This window comes from Coturnix japonica, chromosome 2 (assembly GCF_054131305.1).
Source record: "Coturnix japonica strain WE chromosome 2, WE-NBRP24, whole genome shotgun sequence".
Classification (NCBI taxonomy): Eukaryota; Metazoa; Chordata; class Aves; order Galliformes; family Phasianidae; genus Coturnix; species Coturnix japonica.
In genome coordinates, this window is record NC_140664.1 from 79,211,786 (window position 1) to 79,235,735 (window position 23,950).

Sequence of the window (23,950 nt, forward strand, 5' to 3'; positions counted from 1 at the left end):
ATTTGTATTGTAGATATTAATTGAGCCATGTTGTTGGACAAAGTTTTACACTTTCAATAGAAAGTAATTCAATCCAATTTTTGAGGTCTTAAAGATCCCTATAGCAACTGAATTTTGTGGTTTTTATCCACATTCCCTAGAGGATAGAATTCCATCTCTCAAAACTTCATACATAATAGACAAATTTTTTTCTGTCAAGTTCAATTCTGCAGTCTGAATTATCTCTCACTTAGAAAGAAGAGACAATCCCTATAGGTCAGGTCTGAATCATGGATAAGATAAAGATGTTCAGAACCTCTCTGCCATTTGTGGTAATCCTACAGATAAATATAGGAGTTCCATGTTCACTGCTTTTATAATACCAAGAATTAAGCTTTATTCTGTAAAAAGGAGTCAGTCACACACTTTGAAATAACAGTGGAAATATGTGCTGTGAAGACTTGGGTGCTTAAATGGAATATTCTGGGAAAGAAACACTCTGCCTAAAAGATAAAAATCTTTTGATAACATAATATTGACACTTAACCTGCAATAAGTCTTCTTGAATATAGAAGGAACCACTTGCAGTGTAGAATAATTTCTATCACAGGGACAGTTTCTTATTCACACACAGTTTCCACTTGATCACAGCAGTTTAATTCGTGCATCTGCATATGGTCCTTACCTGCCAGCAAATTTAACTTTTTAGCTGATGTGACAAACCTACTTACACCTACGATGCAGTGTTTTGTGATGGAGAGAAGTACTGTACTCCATGGATGGAGCCAAGATGGAACACTTCTCCCAGGCTGTGGGATCTGTGTGCCTTTGTTTAGGCACAGTGGATAACCAGCTTAACAAAACATGGACACGTGAAAAGAAAAATTCTGGGGAATCATTGCTTACTATGCATGAAATTTATCAATCTATATCTATATCTATTTCACAGTTTATTCTTTTGTTTAGAAAAAGCAGAAAACTTCTACACAAAAAGAAAGAAATATATTAATAGTTAATTTTTACCTATAGCATGGATGAATATCCACCTTGCTATATTGCTTGATATACATAAATATCATTGCTGAAAACTAATTTATTCAACCATGAAAAACCAATGCAAACATGCTATTATCCCCTTTCTATATATAGACAAGTATATGAGCACAATTTTTGTTAGTCTACCAAAAATCTACAAGAAGGTCTCAGAGAAATCAGTTACAACCTACAAACACATAGTTTCCTGTCAAACATTATTTTATTACGTTATTCTTGCACAGCAGTTTATTACTTTTTGTCCTTAATAAATAGTAATTTCCAATCATTTAATATTTTTATTCATGACAGGGAAGTCATGATTTGGGAAATTCCAAAACTGTATTTTTAGAATTCAATACAATGGAGGGAAACATTCAGAATAAATGAGATTAACTAAGTGATATACAGAAAGCCATAGAAAGAAGCTATGTGCTGGGGTAAAAAAAAAAATAAAAAAAATAAAAAAAAAACAAAATTAACAAGATCACTGAGAATGCAAAACCAGAAGGCACTAGTAGTAAAAAATGGCTAGAGAAAATGTTTTAAAAACATCTAAAAATTCTGATACTCCTAAAATTAAACAGAAACAAATAAATAGATGAAATGCTTCATTAATATAAGTTTTAAGGTGAACATTTTTCCTGAGCGCTAAAGATATACACATAAGTGCATAAGAGGCTGAGGGAGAACAAAGAAAACTGAAAGAGCAGCAAAGTCATCAGGCAGATCAAATCCCAGAACTAGATTCAGAAAGGATAAAATAAAAACTTGAATGATAGTGAAGGTCAAAGAGGTGATATGTTTCTTGATGGGGGAAAAAAAAACAACAACAGAGAATTAAATACTGAGACACAGATGAGCACAAACGTTCACCAAACTAACAGAAAGGAAGACACATGAAGTATAATAGACATGTGATGACAGAATTGGAATTTCCTGAAAACAATAAATTCAATATGCCTACTGCCCATAAGGATATACATTCCTAATGTTCTGCTTTAAAATCATGTAAACACAATGCAAAAATAACAGCCTTTCAAAGTTTTCACTGATATTCTCAATGGGGGGGAATAGTGCTGATGATTAAAGGCACAAACAAAGAATCTATTGGCATAAAAATATGATGATTATAAACATTTATTCTTTTAAATTACATTAAGCAACAACATTAGCAAGCCTAACATTTCATGATCATTAGCAAAACTGAAGACTTGAAATACCTTTTCAATGTCTTGACAGAACTGTTTTTTTAAAATTTATTTATTTTTAGCACCTCAAGCAGTTAAGATCATTTGCTAACACTGTGGTTCTGAATCTACAACCATTTCTAGCACCAGAAATATAGACTGGGGAAGGAGAGTTTAACATGGTTTTAACTGCCCTTGTGTGTGTTCATTTTATTGCTGTCCTGAGTTCAATATATAGATATTTTTGCATGTTTAGAGAGGTCTGATATTACAGCTATAAGTAAGAGCACAATGCAATACCTGTCTGGCTACTAGAAGATACTGGATGTCATATCTGCTTGTTTAATGTTGCAGACACCTAGGGGGAAAAAACAAACAAACACAACACTGCATTCCTCAGTTAACATGTACTTAACATCTCACGAAGAGAGAGGATTTCCTAAAGCTAAGAAAGATACAAATCTTAAGCTTCATCTCAAATGAAAAACAACAACAAACAAACAAAACAAACAAACAAAAGAACCAACCTTTTTTCTTACTGCAATGTACTTTGAAACTTGTTACTCTTTGTAGGAATTTATTTTATTTTATTTTATTTTATTTTATTTCATTTCATTTCATTTATTTATTTTACGATGTTCACATTTGTCTGGTGAAATCTCCAAAACATTCCAAAACTGACTAGGTTTTGAGTCACAATCTGTACAAGAGTGGGCTACAACAGACTAGTCTTTGTGGAGGCATCAGGGAGGAATTATTTTTGTTGGGCTGTTACAGTGGGAAGCAGGGAAAAACAGCAAGAACTTTTCCCTTTCCTTGCATACTTAAGAGAACAATGGAAGACAACAAAGAACAACAAAGTTGGAGGGCTCGGTTTCCATCCCTCCCTAGTTTCCCTAATCATCCCCATGCCCTCTTCCCAGGAAAGAGAGAGGAAGGCAGCAATGATCTTTAGACTGAGGATACTGTGTCTGGAGAGAAACTGTCTAGTAAGTACATTGCATCATTCTGAGAGCACCTTATGGCTTAGAAATTAAAGCTGGCTCATGTTCAGCCACACCACAAAGCACTGGAGCATATGGGTATCAGCATGCAAAGGATAGTGCAGAAATACCTTTTCTTCTTGCTCTTCAGTAGCTAAAAAGGACCATTTGTAACTAAAACATATTCAAGCCCACAAGACATTTTAAAAAAGTCTTAAATATTTTCCTGCAGCAGCAGTGCAACAATAATTTCTTGAATCCAATTCACTGAATTTACTGAGTATTCCTCAACAATAAACGTACTGGTTAGTTACTCCTAAACAGGCTTTAGTTGTTAATTATTGATGACAGAATAAACTGTAAGCACTCCTAAATGTCCCTCTGACATCAATGTTTCCTATGAGACTTCTCTACTCTCTCTTGAATCTCTGTATGTTAACTCAGTTTAACTTCCTTTTGATGTTGAAATAAAAGAGTTTTCCTAATGGAGTTGAACTGTGGCAGTTACGAGTATAATATCAGACGCAGATTATGTAATTATAGTTTAGTTTAAAAAAAGCTCATCGCGGTATTGATAGATTTTCATATATGTTGGTTTCAGCACAGAAGTTGAATTAAGTCATAACATCAAAGTGCAATCAATATGCTATATGGCATATCATCCCTTCTTCCTTCTTCTTCATTAAGAGAACATATTGCTGACTGCTGAGAGAGACATTAATTTTCCACTGTTGCTTCAATAATATAAGACAAGGTGTTTCCCACAAGCTAAGGCATTTTCATCCTCAAGTGCTGCCTGTGCACTCATACTACTTGAAATATTCTTGAAGGAACAGTTGAACAGTGCAGTTTTATCACATGAAAGTGCTTCTAGGAGCACCAGTTTTGATATAACCTTTTGTGGAAAGAATTCAAAACGAATAAATATGATTTCTTTTATTTACTAGAACAAAATCAGTTGTCTTAATTCTACAATTTTTATTGCTTATAAGTTAACTGGTTTCAACGTATATGTTAACTATTATCGTAACAAAAGTTTAATGTGCTAATACACCATAAATCCTATAAAGAAATGAGAATTTCTAGGCACGATGGGAAGAAATTCTTTATGCTTTCAGAAAATGTTTTTTTCTGAAGTTTTATTTATATGAAATTTCAAAATTCTGCTTTTTTTATCACTCTTGTTCATAATGAAAAATAAATTTTAAAGTACTGAAATAAAGGGTAAGGAAAGACTGAACAACAGCTGAACAGCTGTACTGCATTAACAGTTTTTGCTATTTCTGGTTTTCTTCTTGACATCTTACTGAGTGTCTGACCAGCTCTGATAAGCAGAGCCAAGAAGACCTCAAGAGGAACAGCATTTTAACAATTATTCCAATTTGTGACAATATTCACAAGTGTATTTCATATTTCAAAATTTCCCATTTCTACAAATAAATATAACAGGACTAAGCATGTTTTCCTGGCATCGTATTATTTATTTCAATTAGGTTAATAATAATATAAATACTAGGTTACATGTTTGCATGCTATGGTATAAGATGACAGACTTTTTTATGTTTTACCTAATACAGTTTTTCTTCTCTTTTCTTTCTCCTGGTCTGAATTTTGATAAACTTAAAAACTGTCTTCATAATCAAATGTTACTGAATTTGAAGAGCAAAAGAATGGTAACAATAACACTTTCCTCAGTCACTGAATTAAGTTAACAGAAGCCCTGGTGATTTTTGATTGGTATTGTGCATAGCTTTACATTGCTGTAATACAAAGCAAACATACAGTATTTTGGCTTATGATAATCTGTCTGTTTTCAAAAATTCCAAGGCAATGAATTGCATATACTTAAAACAGTCCTTGTTGCTTTAACGTTCTGGAAATTAAATCTGCATTGTAATGATGTAAATCAACGCCCAAAACATAGTGCAGGGAAACAGGCTTTTATAATGTTTTTGAATGTGTTTTATGCTTTACTTACATGCTATACCTCTGAGGAAAAAACAACAAGGCTCTCAGATGTCTGTCAGACCCTGGGAAGGCCCCAGCTGGGGCAGGGCACGGTTTGAGGAGGAAGAAGCAGCAGGGAGAGGCTGTCAGAGGCTAATCCTAGCCCCATTCCCCAGCCCTCTGTGACTAGGAAGAGGCGGGGGAAGATGTTGATTTAGTATTTGTCTTTGTTTCTCACGAGCTAACTTATTTTAATTGGCAATAAATTAAATTAATTTTCCCCAGTTCAAGTCTATTTTTCATTACCAAGTTACCCAGATGGCAAAGTCCTGGAGGATCGGGATCAGGCAGGAGGTCTGTATTCATGCATCTAAATTCTACTTCAGTTCTACTATTTCCAGCTGTTGGATTTACTGCTAAGAAGTTTAGTCAATAAGAAAATAGACCTTTGTACTTTGTTTGTCTGAATGGAGAAGAAATGGTTCATCCCTTAAAGTATATATATAAAAAAAGAGTCACTTCCATGTCTTGTGACAGTTGTATTTGATTTGTACTGCACTACGAACTGCTACAGGAATTAAGAATTCCTTGGACAATATTTTACCAGCTAAGGTACTCCTCATACTGCCCCAGTTTTTGCTGATGTCAATTTATTTCTTTTGCTGATGTGCACAAGGTCTCTTACTTCTGGAAAGACTAAATGAAATGATAATACGAAGCAGTCAAACTGCTGGTAGGGCTGTAAATAGGTTTGTACAGTCTGTCTGTGGGGAACTCAGAATCCAGTTAAAGTTGGTAGACATTTTAGTTCTAATGAATCAGTAATGGTTCATGAACCAGGCTTTCTTAATATTAATTATAGATTATTACATCTTCATTTATAGATCCAACCTAATAAAATGTTTTCATAGTGCACTGTAGAAAGATAAAGACTGAGAAAAGAAGGAAAAAAAACACTAAAATTTGTGAGGACTTATAACAGATCATGCTCCAAGGACAATAGCAGAAACTGAGAGAAAAAACAGTTTTTCCACCAATTTGTCTAGAAACCAGATCTAGCATGGAAACAGATGATTTAACACATAACATAGTGAATAGCTTTTAAGCAGATACTTTGTAATTTAATAAAGTGTCTGTGCTATATTTCTAAGTCGATGAGGGCAAACTCGGCTAGGATTGAATTTTTAATTAAAACTGTTACCACCTCTTTCCTCTTTTGGTGTCAAATAGATCATTTACATTTTCAACATAATTTCATTTAATGTCTAAATAAACGTTCCACTTAATGAAAGCATTTAAATAACATTTTAATGAAAAAGGGGAATATAATATATAGGGTTGAATTTAATTTCCCTGAGTTTTAACACACGTGTGGAACGTGTTCTGAGCTAAGGAAAATATTTTGAACCTGATGGGCTGTAAATTACAGCCCTTGGTGTATATTCTGTTTTTAATTAATTTTCATAGCCATTCTCCATAATCCTAATAGTTGCCTGAAAACAACAACAACAACCAAACAAACAAACACCACCAATAACAACATTATATTTATTATGTTAAAACCTCACATTTAAGGAACGTCACAGAAGCGGGTAGAGAAAAAAACATATTTTTGACCAAAATAGTCATATTAAACCGCAAGAGATGGTTGGGATGTTTAACATTTTAGATACAAACTATAATTAGGGAAAATTCAAGTCTGTTCAGAAATTCTACTTTAACCAGAACCAATGTAAACTTTGTAGAGGCATACTACTTAGTAGTACTTGTAGTAATTGTACTTACCTATGCACCTAGGTTTTCAGGTTCACTTCATATAAATACCACAGTATTGGATGAACTACAATGAAAACAATTTCCATTTAGTCTTGAATAGTGTTATATCATCTGAGGACAAATTAAATTGATATCTATGTGGTAATACTAAGACTGGATTTTCCCTTTCATTTGAGTTAAAGGTGCGAATGGTCAAGAATCTCATTGCTATGAAGATTTATCCTTTGACTGTTGTCAAGAGTATCCAAGAGTCTTACATGACACTGATGATAGGTTCAAGTACACCCTCAGTCATCAAGCTGAGCAGTATGGGTCTGTGTTAACCTAAGCATTAGGTTCAACATAGCAAAGTGCAAGGTTTTGCACTTGGGTTGGAGTAGTCCCAGATTCATACATAGCCTGGGAGAAAAGCTCTTAGAGAGTAGCCCTGTGGAGAAGAATTTGGGGGTCCTGGTGAATGAAAAACTGAACATGAGCCAGCAGTGCACTCTTGCAGCTCAGAAGGCCAATGGTATCCTGGGCTCCATCAGAAGAGGGGTGGCATGCAAGGACAGAGAAGGTGACAGTTCTTCTCTACTCTGCCCTTGCAAGGCCCTACTTGGAGTACTGAGTCTAAAACTGGGGCACCAGTACATGAAAGATATAGAGATGTTGGGGAGGATTCAGAGGAGGGCCACAGAGATGATCAAAGAGCTTGAGTACCTCCCCTATGCAAACAGGTTGGGCTTGTTCAGCCTAGAGAAGAGAAGGCTGTGTGGAGACCTCATTGTAGCCTTCCAGTATTTAAAAGGGGGATATGAAAAAGGAGGGGAATAAACTTTTTACTTGTGCAGATAGTGATAGGACAAGGAAGAAAGATTTCAAGCTCAAGCAGAGAAGGTTTAGATTGTGTGACAGGGGGAATTTCCTTAGAGAGAGTGGCGAGGTGCTGGAACAGGCTGCCCAGAGAAGCAGTGGATGCTCTGTCTCTGGAGATGTTTAAGGCCAGGTTGGATGGACCACTGGACAACCTGGGCTAGCACCAGGTCTGGAGGTTGTTGGCTCTGCCTGTGGTAGGTGGCTTGGAAACTGATGATCCTTAGGGACCCTTTCAACCCAAGACATTCTATGAATCTTACAAAATTGTGGGAGAAGGAGAGGTCAGCTTGACCTCATTAAATGCTGACTTGCTGATAAAAAGGCACTGGGAAAGAGAGATGAAAAAAACAGAGATGTTTTGTAATTAGGCATAAGATAAGCTCTCTGCTGTTACGAAGATTTGTTATGGAATTTGCTTGCTTTCTAGCCAATAGATTGTTAGTGAAAATTTACTGAATACATGTGTTAGAATATAAAAGGCTTGCCTGGGAAAGTAAAAGATGATACAGAGAGTTAGCAATAAAGAAATCTTCCCTGAATGAGAACCCTGTGTCATGTTGCTAACTTGCGACACAAGAGCTAAGCATTTTATTGACTTTTAATAAGACTTCATTTTGTAGGGGAAGAAATTATATCAGGAGGTGGGGAAAGGGGAGAGGGAAGTGTCCTGAACATCCTAAGCAAAGGGATTCATTCAATTATCCCCACTGGAAGCAAAATCACTTTTGGGAGTAGATCAGTTTGCTCAGGCCATCTCCAAGTGCTCATAAAAAGTTATAAATATCTGAGAAGGTTGTTGTGTCTTTCTGTTACAAGGAGATACTGGGCCAGTCTGGCTTCTTTTCAGAAACAGTTTTTGGTGTGTGAAATCTGCAGGATGGTTTGGGTCTTTCTGTATAGCAAGGATTTTTAAATAACAAATCATGCTGAGGATGTTATCTTACACTCTCAGAACAGAAATTTCTTAGAAGGGGTAGAATAAATTATCATGGATGCTACAGATCTATTTGTTGAGTATCCAGAACTACAGAACAAATATTGGAAGGAAGAATCAGTAAATGACAAGTAGAGCAAAAATTATGAATGGCTTTAGCACATGTAGTTTGTGACATTTATCCAATAGTTTTCTTCTTTAAAAAATAAAGATTGATAGAGATTTGCTAGAGTAGGAAAATCTGTTTAATATACGAAGGGAAGAATCTAAATTAGAGAAAACAATAGTTCATATTCAGAAGTGACATATCAGGCTCAAAGATAGTTTCTAACAATGTTTCTGAAGAATTGGGTCTTAGGTTCTGACTTATCCAGGTCCCTGGTATTAAATTTACCTTGCTAATTCTGTTGATTATGTGAAGTAGAGAGACTCTCAGTACAGGAAATGATGAAAATATTACACTCTGAAAAAAATAAAAATAAAAGACCTTTTGGACTGGAACAGGGAAATGTTAGAAGATTTCATAGTAAAGTGCAAGGTCATGCTTTCAGGGATTAATAACAAGAATTTCCTCCTTCACATGGGAAGTCATTAGTTGGAAATGTCAGAGGAAGAGCAAGATCTAGGTGTATTAGTCAATTATAAGATTACTATGAACCATCACTGTGAAGTAGCCATGAAAATGTCAAAAGCAATCTTAGGATTTTTCAGGCAAGGTATTTCAAAAAGAAATATGGAAGTATTAATGTCACTGGAGCAAGCACTCCTAATATATCAGCTGGAATGCTGCATATAATGCAAGCCCATCATGTTCAAGGAAGATGTATTGAATCTCAGTTATATTTGTACTGAATGTTTAAACTCAAGCTCACTACCAGCAAGCCTACTTAACACCCCTGTGAAATTCCCAGTCAGGCACTGGTGTCAGCTGGGACGTGTAAGTTACACAGAGAATCCTTCTTTTCCTTTGTGGAGATGAAGTTCTGAAGTGGGCTGAATCAGAGAGCTGAACTGCAGGCACAGTTCACACAGTGCCGCCTAAACTCAACCTTGAACAGGGACAGAGATGAGTGACACTAAGGATCACAGGAGCAGTGACATAAAAGATCCTGGACTGATTAACATAAAAAATTCGGTGCTGAGATGGGATATGTTAAATCACTACATTCATTCAAAAGAATGAAATGAATATATTGAATACAGACATTAGAATACATTTTATAATCACCAAATGAGTGAGGGAAGCATGTTTTAAATGTAAACTGATCTTTACAGAATTAGATACTTCAGTTTTCAAACCCACTTTCCATACATACTGTCAGCCCCTCCCCCACCCCTGAGACACACGTGCAATCTTAGAGTGCACATATACCAGGATGGCCACTAATTTTGAATGTTATAGTTTGACATTTATAAAGCTTTCAGTTGTTCAGTTGACTCAATGAAATATGGTAAGAGCTGCATTTTCCAATTGGAGTTAGCTGTAATGCACTGTATAACAGCTGCATTAAAATGTCACCATTGTTTCTGTTATTTATTGTCTTCTTTCAGCCTTAAGTCTAATCAAACATCCACACAAAGTAGGTAAATGTGACTGTAAAATATGAAACTTATTTTAGGTTTTATCTTTGCACATACTATTTGAAGAGAATAATAGCCTCAACATAGAAGGAATTCATAGTGTGTGTCTATAGCATTACACATACTCCTTCTGGAAAAATTACCCACCTACCAGGACACTTGCCACTGTTGGAGAAGCGGATAATGACTGGAACGATAAGCTAGGAGACTAACCTCCACCACAACACATGCGTGGCCCAAATGAAATAACCTGATCTTGTGCCAGTGTATCTCAGAATGGAGTTAAGTCAGATGGTTTATTATATACTAACAGCAGCTGTTAAAGCTGAATAATTTGCATTACCTTAAATAAAGGCATAAAGGCTTTGTGGGAGATACTTGTGAACTTAACTGTTGTAGTATACATTCAACAGTAATTAATCTCTCAAGATTTCGTTCTCCAGTCCATAAAACGCTACAAAAAACTCTGAACAAATCATTTTGGAAGCACTTTTTTACTGGTAGAGGCCAATGCACTGACTGATATTCTCAGGCATTTACTCCTGAAAGTGCAGAAGAATGATTTTTCAGAATATGAAAATGGCCACATTTCCTATATCCTTCACTTTGAGAAGGCACTGGAAAGACAAGATAACGATGAATTGTAGACTGATGTTTTCTGTATGGGCTTTAGATTTCTTGAAGAAAATGAGAGTTGCACACTTTTATTACAGGCTCCAGACAAACTTTTTTTTCTTACACACTGTTGCTGCTACATCACAGTGTTAAGAAGTGGCACTCAGGACTATAATTTGCAAAATAAATTCTCATGATAGATGGACTAAGTAGTGAGAATAACAATCTGCTGAGAGAAGTGTAATAAAAAGAAGAATGAAGATCCTCCAAAATTAGAGGGTTAAACAGAGAATCTTACGTGGTAGCCCCAAGACACTTGTTGTGCACGCTCACAGTTCTTCACCTGAGGAACATGCAGAGTGTGTGCATGCCCACAAAAGCATAAATTACCTTGCCACTTCACATTGGAGCCTACCCAGGTCAGTTGCCACTAACCTTGCTATTTATACGCCTGAAAAGAAAACGGATTATGCACATAAGAACTATTTTAATTGCAAAATTGCTCTCTCCACTCATGCAGATGTATAATTACAAAAAATCCTTTCTGTGATTGACTCATATCAAAGCATTCAACAATAGTATTTTCCATGTTCCATTTCTAGCTATTATTTCATAAAATTTACTCTGATTTTCTTCAGTAAACGATTCTGTGAGCTTTGAAACCTCTCTCACTATTAATACTCCCACATTTTCCATCTGTTAACATTAACTTTAGTACTGATAATAAAGAGACAAAAGGACTACTCTTTCTAATAGAAAAGTTAGATTATTTAAATTTCACATTGATTTTTTTTCCCCCCATTTTTACTTTTCAAATGCAAGAAGAATTGAAAGCTGTAATAAACAATTTACATTGTAAATAGGTTTAGATTTTGCTATGGGAATATTACATGAAAAGGTTTAGGAAAGCTTTCAATAGTTTAGAATGCTGTGTTGTAACAGAAATGAAGGCTATGCAGAATCTTCAAGAATGTATTCCATGAAGGTTTCATGTTTTCTTGTACACAGTCTTTGCTTCAAGGTGATTAAACAATGATACCAGTACAAAGTTCTTATTGATTTGTGTCTTCTGTATTTTGTATAGCTATACATAGCACCTTTGTATCATTAAATAATAGGCCCTATCTGAGGCTAAAAGATTTATTTTTGTGATTAAGACTGTTCTGTTTTAAAATAGCTGGTTGGATTAGGGATGAAAAGAACATGTTCACAGAGCCATAACATTTTGATTCTAATAGCTATGCACAGTGAATGTAAAAACTGTTCCCACAGATCCTCTTACTGTCCCATTGTCATCAAGACACCAAACTAATGAAGACTGAGCACAATATCTCAATTTTTTAGTGATGCAATTGAAACATTTTTTGCTATAGCAAAAATTTGGAAGATAAAGTAGCAAGACAATGACATCAAAATATCAAGTATCTACATTAGATTCTAAGAATTTGGCAAAGTAAAATTAGGATTAAAATTGAACTAAACCAAATTCCAAATAACTAATTTAAAAATAGGTTATATTTCATAGACTATTTTAGTTACAGTTTGATTACTTTTGTCAAAATTACTGTTGTAACATCAGATGTACAAAACAAAGAGGGTTTCTTTCTGAAGTGTACACTTAACAGTTAATTTCACTTGAGTTCAGATATGCTTCAGGCAGCCGCTTTGGAAGGTTTCTATTAAATGTCATACATAATTACAAAAAACTTGTAAAAATTTATAATCATCATACTTTTGGATGCTTTCAAGATTCTGGAGAACCTCTCAAGCATTAATAGTCTGCTACTCAACTTTCCTGTTAAGCAGCCAGCTGCCTTGAAATTCAGTTTGAAATATGTTTTTCATTCATTTTCCAAGTAGTTAATTTAAACTTGAGCAAAAATATTGAATTGACTATGAAGAAATGTGGCTGCTACATACCACAACAGAATTTGGTAATTTGGCATGACTAGTAATTAGAGTTGGTTTTCTTAAATGGCATATTGCAAAATTTTTGGTTAAGAACATTTTGTTTGGTTTTGTCTTTCTTTTGTAGGTTTAAGAAAATCAATATATATGATTAAAAAAAAAAAGAAAAAACAAAAAACAAAAAACAGTAAAATGACCAACAGTGGGAGCAATGTTATCATAGTGGTAACTCCCAAAGGCTATTCTACAAACTAGATAGCCCAAAATTGTCATTTGTCAAAAGTACTGGCACCTTTGTTCTCAGCGGGCATGTAGTTAAAAAACTCTGTTTGAATTCATTTTACACTGCTGAACAAAGAGTGATCAGCCTATCATTTAGTAGAAATATAAGGATCTGTGCCAGATGAGAGCTCTACAAGCTTAAATATCATTCTAGAAGGCATAAAATACTATTTTGCCTCAAAATAGCTCATCAAGGAAGCTAAAATGTATGAAGAAAGTGTATTACAATGTTTTAATTAAATTAACAATAAAAAAAGTAATCCTAATAGGTAGGTGAAGAGGATGCTCTGAGTACAAATTCTTTGTATTCAATATAAGTAAGTATTTTGACTGCAAGCAAGCAAAAAAATGTCTAAATCAGTGACCTCTTCAATGACAAAATGCACAAATATGCAGGGCTTACATAAATCACTTGCTCTGTAGATACACTAAAAATCAAGGAGAAAATGTCTTTTGGATAGTACACAGGAGGAACAGCTTCCTGAGTATTGATTAAAGGAGCAACAGACAAGCGTCCTTTGTTTCTGTCTTTCTTTGTATTATCCATAGTTAAATATCTGGCTCTACAGTACACACATTTGGATATACTTTTTAAATAAATAAGCTGTATTTTCATGCAAAGTTTTCCATTTTGTGTTATACTTAACGTGGCCTTGAATGTGACAAAAAGTTGTTCTGGGAGAATGTAGTTACACTGTACAATGCAAATGAGAACAACTCATCATCACCCTTCCTCCTTCTACAGTTTTATCTCTCAGTGCCCTGCCCTTCTTACGAACGAGAAAAAAAAAAAAAAAAAAAAAAAAAAGAATACTAACCACTTTGTAAGTGGAGAGATTTTCACACCTGCTTTGAATGTGAATGAAAAAAAATAAATAAAGTCATTCACAAAGAAAAAGAATGTAACAGGTGATGCTTCCAGTTTTCAAGTACTGTTAATGAAAGACTGGCAAACAAAACTTTCTTCTTCATACTAAAGTCTTTTAAGTCAAATAAGTCACAGTTTAGATCTACTCCAAATAAATAAATAAATAAATAATCACATCTGGATTTTCTTTAATTGGCTAAGCAAGAAAGTATTTGCCTATAAGATAAATATATATACATTTAATTGAAACAATCTCTATAGGCACATAATGAAGATATTCGCTGGTAAAAATAGACCCAGTTTTAGCAGATCGTGGGGAAAAAAGTTCCTGGCTTTCCAGTTCAGGGCCTGTTTCTGCATGATGCAGATCAGACTCATGATGCAATGGGAGAGCCCAAGGATAAAACTTGCAAGCTCAGCTGATGCTGGACTCAATAATATCTCAGTATTTGAGTAATTTGGAATCTCCGCTGCTGTCACCTCAGATGATCCTGAAATATATGTCAGAATCATTTTTTCACTTATCTCAGGGTACATATGCAATGCTATTTAATCCATCTCACCATGTTTGACTGCCTTAGTCATCACCATGCCACGTCGCCATGTATTTAGGCATACAGCAGGAATACTCCCTGTGGGCCATGTACTTTGCATTGAACAACCATACCATCATAAACTTTCAGATCCTTAAAATGCCACTTCAGAATGAGTTTAGACTTCTGTTTCACCAGAATGCTTTCTTTGACTATGGGAATACAATCAAGTACAGGAAGCATTCTTCTGTTTGATTGTTAACACACCATCTGCTACAGAACACAGAACATTACATGCCGGCTGCAATAAAAACATGAGGTTAGGATGGTCTGAGCCACATTAGGTAACCTCACACACTCATAGACTGATAGAATTATTTGGGTTGGAAGGCAATGTAAAGCCTACCCAGCTCCAACCCCATGCTGTGGTCAGGACTGCCTCCACCAGTTCTGACTGTCCAGGCCCCATTAAACCTGCACACCTGTAGGATGGGGCACCACAGCTTCTCTGGGTAGCTATGCCAGGGTCTCATCACCCTTTGAGTAAAGAATTCGCTCCTAATGTCTCAACTAAATCTTCCCTCTTTAGTTCAAAACTGTTACCCCTTGTCCTGTCACTAAATTGCCTAATGAACAGCCCCTCTCCAGCTTTCTTGCAGGCCCCCTTTAGGTACTAGAATGCCTCCCTGAGGTGTTATGTAGATACTTCTGCAGTTTCCAAATTTCCAAAAAGTGCATCATCTGATACTTTTAAATTTATCTGTGAAGTGACCCAGATTTCTGGTATACGTGAAGGTGTAAATCAGCTTCGCATGAACTGGCATACAAAATGTGAGAGGTATCAATGTACACAATGGCAGAAAATTTAATTAGAGTTGTACATTAATTCATTTCCAAAATTTTAATCTGGAATTAAAGGAAGTGATCTGAGAAATTAGGCTGAGCAGATTTCTGGAGTTTGCTCCTGCAGAATTCTTTTTCAGTTCCATCATCTGCTTCATTATGACCGTATGTTATTACAGAAGACATTGTAAATAGAAAACAACATCTGAACATGTAAGAAATAGTAATAATAATAATAACAATACTATAGAAACAGTACAGTGCAATTTTAGGATTGCTGGGTTTAGATAACCATAGGGACTATATGAAGTATAAGTATACTTAAATGCAACCAATGACCTGTAGCATACACTATTGTCATGTTTCTTAAACCTACTGCACCTTTTAATCTGCCTGAGCACTTCTTCATAGATTTCCCCTGAAAGACTCATAACAACAGCAACAAAAAAACAACAGTGGCCTTTCCCTAAGTAAAAATAATTTTTTTTTTAAAAAAAAAAAAAGCAGCTTTGGGTGCTCTGACTTTGCAAGTGCCAACAATATTTCTTTCAAAGACACCTGCTGTTACACATCAACTGCAGCCTGCAAAGGGCAGGGACAATGACAGCATCCTTTTTATTTTTTATTTTTTTATGAAAACAGTTATGAATTGTATACAGATGTCTTTAATTTATTACATGAAAGCAAGCCTGGGCTTCCTTAACCTTCAAAATAATGAAACATAAGTGTTACCAAAGATGGTAAATGGAAACAAACAATTTCAATAGAAATTAACTCACGAAAATTTTTGTCATAGAAAAAATCACTGTTTTTCCAAGGAAAATAACTGAGCTTGAAGATGCAAGTTAGAGTCCCACATGCAAAATGCACAGATTAGCAGCCATTATAATCACTGCTTCTTTAGTGTTTATCCAGGACCATTGACTTTGCTTTTACACAGGGATGAACCCTATGAGAACAGTGCCATCACAACGGATGCATCTTTACAGTTCCAGTTCCCATGGCAGCACATCTGAAAAGATGTTTTTGGTGGGAAATTAAGGGTTCATCATCACTGTGCTAGCAATTGGGATTACTACTGGAGCTGTCAGAGACACTTTCAAAATTTCTCTCTCTGAACAGTCTGCCATGATGGAGTCCTCCACATCCTTTTTCCTTTCTTCCTTTGTCTCTCATTTTTTTAAAATTTATTTTTAGCAAACACCTTCCCTTCCCTTCCCTTCCCTTCCCTTCCCTTCCCTTCCCTTCCCTTCCCTTCCCTTCCCTTCCCTTCCCTTCCCTTCCCTTCCCTTCCCTTCCCTTCCCTTCCCTTCCCTTCCCTTCCCTTCCCTTCCCTTCCCTTCCCTTCCCTTCCCTTCCCTTCCCTTCCCTTCCCTTCCCTTCCCTTCCCTTCCCTTCCCTTCCCCTCCCTTCCCCCCTTTCATTTTTTCATCAGAATTTTCTAAATAAATCTGTATTCAAAATATACATTAGCAGTAATTTTCATTTTTGATTGGAATTGATGCTCCCATCATATTTGTTTTGTTAGAAAAGTTTGGAAGCCTGGACCCCAGCTGTTTGTTTTATGAGTATGCTGATAACCAGCATTTGCCTTACAGAGTCACTAAGAACAAGCAGAACAAAGACTAACAAAAATTGTAGGTTACCTGAGACCAGAAGAGCATTCTAAAACAATACCTTGTAATCTCAGGATCTGATTTTTTTTTTTTCTGTTTACCTGGTGTCAGCCTTCACTGTGTTCAATTTGAAAACAAACTGAAGGACAATGAGGAGATGCAATAGTTTAGAGCTTGATGGTTTTGACGCCTGAAACATATTTTCTCTTCAATATTTTTGTTGATTATGAGCTATATGTATTAGTCTGTTTTACAGCTGACACCTCTTAATTTCTCATGTGAAGTATTTATTTCATAGGATTTCTTCTCAACTTGAAAACATTGTCCAAATTTCTTTACGCTCATTCATACTCATATTGATAACAAAGAAAGCAAATGAAGCAGATTTTTAAAAAGTAATAAGACTTTTTGAACCCTGTTGTTTTGGAAAAAAGGAAGCCACATCCTGAAGAAAGTCTTTGAGTAGAGTCTTAATAATGTCAAAAGACACTTCATTTCCCATTAAGCAATTTCACTGAAAGAGAAAAAAAATTATTTCATTAAGGATTTTCTTTAAGTGTAACAGTGTTCTTCTACAGTTTGGTTGTCAGAGCAAAGAACCCACCAGAACATTTATCCCTACAGCAGTTCTGAGAAGCAGAGACCACAATGATTACTAGACCAGAACAAGTGGTCTATCACATCCAATACAGTATTTGTAGTAATACATAACCCTGTAAAGCATAACCTCTTCATAGTGCTTTTTATGTTTGGTATTCCATGGACAGTGATTTCCTCTTGATCCCAGCTGTCAATGAATTTATTCCCTGAAGCAGTAAGAATAGCTGCTTTGAATTAGGTAGTACAGCCTCAAGTGTTACTGTGTTCATGTGGCATTATATACTTTTTGAATTCTATAGAGCTGTTTAAACACTTTCCCATGACACCAGTTCTATAGGGAAATTTCAAGTTGGGGGGGTGGGGGAAAGTGAGAATAATATTAAACAAACAAACAAAATAACAAAACAAAACAAAAACCCCTGCATTTTCTCAATTTAGCTAAATTTTCTATTTGTCTGAGTTCTTATTACTACACAAACAGAACTTAAATCAGTGGCTTTTTCCACTTTTTTTTTTTTTTAATTTATAATTATTTTCACTTTCTTGATCTCATATCTCTATTTATTGCTTTGTAATAACTTATAATCAATAGCAAATTGAGAGCCTGCTTATAAATACAGAAAAATAAAAGCCATTGTTTACCTTTCATGTTTTATTCATAGTTTGAGCATTACACGAGGAAGTATGTGCTGAGATTTATCTTTAATTTGAAAAGACAAAAGTGTGAATTTTGCCTACATTTCATTTTGTGCTGAAAAAAGATGTGAGTATTTTATTCTTTTTATTTATGAAAGAATAATTGGGTAGGAAGATAAAAAGGGCATTCTTACATTGAATCTTTTCTCACAAATTCATAGAAATAATTTCTACTAACAAAAGGGAAAATGATGTACAAACAGTATTCAATGTTTAGAATGTTCTAGTATTGTGAGAGGCTGAAATATAAATCTTCAAAGCACTCATGGGACTAGTTTCATTAATGGATCATTTTGCTATATCAAAGAACAATTAACTTATTCATTAAAAATTTAGAAACATCTAATTTTATTCATGAATATATCTAACACTTATTAATTAAATTTCTCATGTGAGCAAAAAACTATTCAAGTATGAGTTTAAGTGTTTTCTTACATACTTACATCTCTCTGAAGTCATTGAAAAGTAAGCAGGTGCTTTCATAACCAGTAATATTATCTTGTTATCTTGACTAATGAAAAATCTTTTTTCAAAATAATGCAAATAGTTGCTACTTTCAGAATTAGCTTTCACTAAAATTATGTAAATGTTTTATTAAAAAAAAAAATAAAATAATTTAAAAAATAAATAAATAAAAATGAGTTAGAGTAATGACTTTATTCCCTAGACTTGAACATTAATTTACTTAGTGTGTTCAAGCTGGAGTCAGAACTTTGTGACTCAAACTCATCTGAGCAAATCAGAAAACATTAGTTTTCCTTGCTAACATAGCCTCACAGTTCAGCATTTGTACAAAAATGTGTTTTCCACTAAAACAATGGAGAAATATGCTTTTCTAAATTGGAGATTTGTTGGTGGTTCCATATAGTCCCTAACTATTTTGCAATCCCTTCAAATTCAGTCATATCTTTGCTGTGAATGCTCCCTAGTAGAAATGCAGAATCATCTAAGTTGGAAAAGACCTTCGAAATCATCAAGAATTATCACCATCCTGACCCATGAAGACCTATTACAAAAACAAAACAAAACAAAATAGAACATGTCCCTTAATGCCACACTCACATATCACAACTATTTTGAGAGACAGGGGCTCCACCAGTATCCTGGACAGTCTAACCATCCTCTCCATGAATAAACTTTTCTCAGTAGCCAATTTAAGTCTCTCCTGGCGCAAGTTGGCACTGTTTCCTCTAAGACTTTCACTTTTCACCTGAGAAAAGACACCAACACACTCCTAATTGCAACATGCCCTGCCTATAAAAACATTTTCTTCTCAGAGTTACAACAACATGAAATTTATAATCCCAAACATATTTTCTTACACAACAGAAATACTTACCTAAGAATTCCTTGGAAGTAAAGAAAAGCTGTTCTAGTAATACATTAATCTGGAGACAAAACATAATGTATCTGTACCATGTTTTGCCTCTCTTACATTGTGTTGGCTGTGCCACTGCAGCTGCTGATATCTAACCAATACACATGAATACTGAAGTGATTTTTTGTTAAGAATAACTCTTTTTGTTGTTCACCAATCCAGTCTATTGCACATCCTGTGAAGAGTAACATATGCACAACAGAGAGCATTTAACCTGCTTTCCTATCAAAAGAAATGTTTGTAGGACCGTGACATGCACTACTCAGACTCTCACAATTTTACTCAATCTCTTACATTTTTATTGTGTATTTCACAGTATATATAAAGAGACATCTTGTGTGGGATAAAAGAGGAAAAAGAAAAGAAAAGAAAAGAAAAGAAAAGAAAAGAAAAGAAAAGAAAAGAAAAGAAAAGAAAAGAAAAGAAAAGAAAAGAAAAGAAAAGAAAAGAAAAGAAAAGAAAAGAAAAGAAAAGAAAAGAAAAGAAAAGAAAAGAAAAGAAAAGAAAAGAAAAGAAAAAAAGTGTAATTCCCTAATTCCCTGTAAGTTTTAGGCAACATTATCTCTTGCTCTGTTATTGCAGAGTTCATTTAGTAGAGACACCAGCTACAGCAGAATTTGCTCTCAGGTCATACAGCAAAGTAATTATGGACTTTTTCCCATATGTTCTTTTGCACTGAGTAGTTACTGCTACACAGTCTCTTCTTTGTTACTGTCGTGGCCTAAGATGCCATCTCCCTGGTATTGTGAACATGTTTATAAAAATCTTTGAGTGCAAATTTGTTAATTTAAAATGCTAAACCGTATATCTGTTCAGAAATAAATAAGTGATCACAACGGCAGCTCAAATGAAAGATTCAACTGGACTGTCATAGGAAACAGGTTGAGTTTTTGCTTGGTTAGTCTCAGATCAAACCCTTCCTTCCCTTTGACTAGTTCTACATGTCTCAAAACAAACAAAAAGCAAGCAAACAAGCAAACAAACAAAAAATACAAAACAAAATACAACACAAATCAAGGAAAGAGGAATATAAGGAGAATGCAGTGAAACCCAAAGCTATAGACAAGAGTTTCTATTCACATACATATAAATATTTCCAATCCAGTAATATGTTAAATAATAAAGGAGAATCACAAGCTTTTCTTTGCAATATTGGAAATCTGAAGTTAGAAAGATCCTTAAGAAGCACCCATTTAATTATGATGGTTAGTTATTTATTCAAGGCTCATGGAGTGCAACAATTATTTTTAGCTTAGGTAGGTACAAGGCATCACTTTTATGAAAGAAAAAAGTTTTTAAAACACAAGAGTACTACAGTGAAATGCAAAGAGACATGACCAGATAAATATACCTCCCTGGAAAAAGTGCTATTGATTTGTGTAGTGTTTGTTCTGCAGGGATTTTTTATTCAGTCCTGGCAGCCATTCAAAATCTGCATTTAAACAGAATTTTTTAAAGTGATGATCCTGATCCATTTTCTCAATGCCAGGAAATAAAAGCGTATTCTTAATGAAAAAGGCACTCTAGGTATAAAATATTTAAAACCTCATGCTAGAATACTCACTGGTTAAAAATAATGGGTGGGGTTGCAGAGGACACAGTTGTTTTTGTGTACTAATGTCATCAAGAAATGAAGAGAAGAAAGAAAATCAACACTCTATCACAATCCACCAGACCCATATATTTTATTGAGGGTGATGTTTGAAAATTACTGATGACTCAATATGCAAACACTGTTTCAAGCTTCCAGTTTCCAGCTCTTATGATGAGAATGTCAACACAAAGATGTTTGTTCATTGATCTCACCCTGCTCCCTTTTGCTTCCCCCCCTTCCCTAGGAACTATTTAGCTGTTAGTGGGTCTCACTATATGTCAGATATTAACCAGGCAATGATGTCGTCGTGTAGCTAAAATTGTAGAACCTTATTGTTCAAATTAATCTTTTAATCTTTTTTTTTTTTTTTCCTTGCCAAATGTTCATGCACTGCAAAGTCTTTTCCACATTTGCCATTGATAAGTTTTATGCTAAAAGAAAAAAACAAAACCAAAACAAACTCTTTGTGCCTCTCACTCCTGCCTTCTTTCTGCACATACTCTAAAAACGTCTGATAAAAAAGCTATAATATGGAGATTTTTTTTTATTTTTATTTTTTCACTTGTTTGCCAATTTAGCTTTTATACGAAGAGGAAAAAAGGCCAAAATTTTATCTGATTTGCCCAAATATTTCAAATAGTTCAATTTACTGTAGCAGACTACATTACAGCAATTCTAACCCCTTGCATTATATTTATGTACATCAAGAACACTTGCACAGTAGTAGAGATAACAGGATATGGATTCAGAGCAACCAGAGTACAGTTGACATCATAGAAAAGACTAAAAAGATAGCTGCAGGGATTGGGGTGAAAGGGAAAGGGAACTCTTTCCCTAGAGCAGCACCAATTGCCAATGACAGTCGCACTGATAACCTCCCACATGCAGTTCCCTTCCCCTTTCCTCTCTCCAACATTGTCTACTCCTGTTCTTTTTGCAGTATCAAAGACTATCTTCCTTCCTTCCTTTCTACCTTTCTTCTTCCCTTTCTTCTCTCCTTCCTTCTGTTGTTTTTTTGTTCATTTATTTGTTTTTGGTTTTTTTTCCTCCACCTTCTTTCCTCTCCTCCTTCCTTCCTTCCTTCCTTCCTTCCTTCCTTCCTTCCTTCCTTCCTTCCTTCCTTCCTTCCTTCCTTCCTTCCTTCCTTCCTTCCTTCCTTCCTTCCTTCCTTCCTTCCTTCCTTCCTTCCTTCCTTCCTTCCTTCCTTCCTTCCTTCCTTCCTTCCTTCCTTCCTTCCTTCCTTCCTTCCTTCCTTCCTTCCTTCCTTCCTTCCTTCCTTCCTTCCTTCCTTCCTTCCTTCCTTCCTTCCTTCCTTCCTTCCTTCCTTCCTTCCCATCTCCATCCCTTGCACACACTTCCCCCTCCCTCCCTCTCATGCAAAAGCAGCATAGGAGGCTCAGGAACCTGAACAGGCTCAGTCAGGAACAGAATTGAAAAGAGAAAACTCTGAAATTTAAACTTGTTTAAACTTGTACTGAACTTTCAAGATAAGACTAATGAAAGGGGTTGTAAGCTACATTAGAAAGAGGGGGAAAATAAGACATCTTGTCCTTCTACTTCAACTCCTCACCCCCTCACCCTACTAACCTGAGTTTCCTACCTCTCCTTTACTGCTATATTTTACTGCAGTTACATTGATTTTATACATACTGAGGAAAGCCTTGTGATGCCTCTTTAGGGATCTACCATGGTGAGAGAGGCTTTAAATCCTGTGTCAAGTGCAGAAGCAGTTTGTCTGCTGCTGTCACCTATCCTTACTACAAGAGGGTTCACAGTATCGTTTACTTCAACTCTTGCCCTATAAGAACCTTATCTGGGGAGCTTACATTTAATCTTGCTAACCTTTATTCTGGAAGGCTGTACAAACAACTCTATGTATGTGTAAAAGGAAGCATGAATTACACTGTGCTGAGAAAGCAAGAGGAAAGTCAGACATAACTAATATTACATCAAAATGAAAGCTACTTCCACTCAAACAAGTTCCTACTGCTGAGGAGTTGAATGTTCTCTGAGTTTTTTGCTCAGCGTATGTGGAGAACTAGTTGCGCACTTTGATCTGAACTCTGCTGAAACCTTCTGACAGGGGAAGTGACACAACACAGAGGAGAGAAGAAAAGAATTCCCACAAGATAGCAGTGTCATGTTTCCAATTGCAGCATCAAATCTACCTTGCAATTATACGTGCTCCTTGCAAAGCCTCTTCCAGGAATAAATACATCCATTCCACTGAAATAAGCTTCAGACTGAAATACACTAGGAGATTCCATCCAAGAACATTAAAAGCCGATCCAGACTGTAAAAACATTATTAGCAACAGCAGAAACTGCAATAGGAAAACTGAAGATTGTACCTTGCTTAGAAGTAGTATATTTAAAAGTAGTTTGGGATATATTACCTACCATCATATTATCACTTCATGTCATATGTGAGATTTCACTGGTGACTGTTCTAAATGCATAAAAATAATTGCATGTGTAGTTTTCTGTAAGATCAGCATCATCTAGCCTCTTTTAACCATATGAAGTCAGAAAAGAATTTCAGTTACAAATAGCTTGGTGAAGAGAGATGTTACATACAGCAAGTCTTAATTTCTACTGATTTATTTTTTCTTTGTCTAAGGGCTGAGGTTTTGACTGTACTTACCTAAAAACAAAACATTAACACATATTAATCAACAAAATTGACCGTGGAGTTAAAATTATTCTGTTTTTCACAACAGCAAAATTATTCTCAAATT

General features: G+C 35.3%; 1 long non-coding RNA gene across 2 annotated transcripts in view; it reads right to left on the bottom strand.

Moving 5' to 3' along the window:
* LOC107309561 (uncharacterized) overlaps nt 1-23,950 on the bottom strand; it is a 73,005-nt gene that overhangs the window by 24,058 nt on the left and 24,997 nt on the right. For both annotated transcript variants that reach the window (XR_014942800.1, XR_014942801.1), the window contains exons 2-3: nt 6,917-6,971; nt 2,502-2,559 (exon numbers count right to left, since the gene is read on the bottom strand). This is a non-coding gene — a long non-coding RNA (uncharacterized LOC107309561). The remainder of the gene's footprint in view (nt 1-2,501; nt 2,560-6,916; nt 6,972-23,950) is intronic.